We start from the raw sequence: 2287 nt of genomic DNA, 5'->3' as shown, positions 1-2287 counted from the left end.
GGCAGATAGCATGGGCTAGGACTATGCCGACGGCTGTGCCGTCGGCATATCTCTGCCACACCACAGGCCCTCACTCCCTCGGATCGATGACGTGTCGACGGCGCGGATCGATGATGTTAGCATAGCTATGCCGGCGGCCTAGCCGTCAGCATAGTTATGCCGACGGCCGCAGTTATCCCCCGTCGGCGTAGTTTTGACGCCGTCAAACGGTCGCCGCTAATCGGGTAGGTGGGCCCTTTCTATGCCGATGGCCTCTTCTATGCCGACGGTCCCCGTAGGCGTACCGCGAGCTGTCCCGACGGCCGTAATATGCCGATGGCCCCCGTCGGCATAGATACACATATGCCGACGGCTATTCTACGCCTACGGCCTGCCCTTGGCCGTCGGCATATGTCCATTTATGCCGACGAGCGCCGTCGGCATAGATGAGGCCGTCGGCAACTAGATAATTTCTGGTAGTGATTAGGGTACTCACTTTTCTCCAGCATCCTCGGCCGCTGCTCAGGTCCGCTGCCTCGAAGACCTCGATCCCACTCCTCTTTTGTTCCACCATCAACAACCGATCGCCGGATGCAACCAGGTAGTAGTAAGGGACGCCAATGTACCATATGTCATCATCATCTTTTGGCGTGGTGACCACGCATTGAACGCTGACATGGTTGTCGCCGACGATTTCCATGGCGTAAAGACATAGAGGGTGCATGTTAAAATGCTTTGTGGTGAGGACGTAGAGCTTGCCTCGGAAGAACGCCATGTCGAGGACGGACGTATAAGTGTCTTGAGGGGGTGTCCACTTCCATTCCACGGTCGTCGTTTGGGGCCGGCTGATAGAGACGGTGACGCTGTGAACGTGCATTCCGGGTCCTGTCCGGACGGCGACGGCGTGGTCGGACATCACCACCACCTTGCGGATGTTGCTGGTGTCGAGCAGGACGCCCGGCCGAGTGCACAGACAGTTGAGGTCGACGCACCGCGGGGCCATCGCCACCCGGGAGAGAGGGTTCATCAGAGAGCACCCGTGGCTTCTGTGCACGAGGAAGAGGGTGCTGCCGCCGGTGGAGACACGATGAGCCACGTCGTCCTCCTCGGTGGACCTCGCCGTCGGGGAGGCTGAGGAAGGAGCCGTCGCGGAGGGCGAGCCACGGGAGCAGCGCTGGAAGCGCAGGCTGCAGGCGCGCGGCGGCGCGCCACGGGCGGCAGACGGCGCGCAGGCGGACGCGGTCGGCGTGGGACGGCACGCGCTGGAGGACGAGGCCCAAGAGCTCCGACGGGAGGTCCTGCCATGGGGGACGACGGCTGCCGTGACTCGGCGGCGCCAGGGCCTCCATCGCCCGGGCGTACGCTTTGCCCTAGATGGGTCTGATCGATCCTCTAGTTTCTTGATTGACTCGGTTATATGTGAGAGATATTCAAAGTCCAGTCCAAACAAACACGCACGATAATGTCGTTTCTATATTTATCGAACGAACAGATATTGGAGGCGCAAAATACCTGGTTCTCCTTCAATGTCAAAGTGCTGCGTTCAAAACAAATCTTGAAGGAGAACCAAATTCTTCAAGATTTTCTTCGACGGCAATCTCTTGACTTTTAACGAACAAAGCTTTGCACAATTAATACCAACACACCGTTACTTTTTTTTAGATAAACTACGTGTCATTCATTCAACAGCTGGATTACAAACCCACGCGTAACCATGATGTAGAGACAATCAGAAGATCACATGCACAACAACTTGCAGACAGGACCCCATAAAAAATAAAACGACAACTCTAGGGGACCTAATGCAAGAGAACCAACCATCGCCGCCGTATGCCGTCGTGGCCGAAGTTTTGCCGGACATAGGGGACACACGAACTTGGCCAGAACAAAAGAAACGCCATAGCAGACAAACCTACGTTGTGAACCGATGAAGTGGGTCGCTGCGCGACCCGAGACCTTGTGGCTCATCGGTCAGGGATCTATTTAGAGCCATTGAGTGGCGGTGGATGTCATCCCGTGTCAGGAGGGCTCATGTTCCGTTTTTAGGTGTTTTTTTAAGGGTACATCTAAGTGATTTAATTAAGCTAGAAAGAAAAAAAATACAAAAAAATGTTTGTACGAATCTTAGTGTAAAATCAATGATATAGGACTTAGATGTGCAATACTTAGAGCACATCTACATGTGCTTTAACAAAACTGTTTTTTAAAGTCCATTAGGATTTGTGTCCCGCTCAGAAAGACGAGGCATCGGGCGGCGGCACTCCATGAAGATGGAATAAGGTTCATCCCACCTAGCCCCCGTCTTGGT

General features: G+C 54.5%; 1 pseudogene; it reads right to left on the bottom strand.

Annotated features, from left to right (window-relative positions):
* Nucleotides 1–352: 352 nt before the first annotated feature.
* LOC147978416 (uncharacterized) lies at nucleotides 353–1328 on the bottom strand (annotated as a pseudogene).
* Nucleotides 1329–2287: the final 959 nt, after the last annotated feature.

Source organism: Triticum urartu, chromosome 3A (assembly GCF_056163025.1).
Source record: "Triticum urartu cultivar PI428250 chromosome 3A, HENAU_Tu73, whole genome shotgun sequence".
NCBI classification, from domain to species: domain Eukaryota; kingdom Viridiplantae; phylum Streptophyta; class Magnoliopsida; order Poales; family Poaceae; genus Triticum; species Triticum urartu.
The sequence above is the reverse complement of the archived record's forward strand: the minus strand, read 5'-3'. Positions and strand labels throughout refer to the sequence as shown.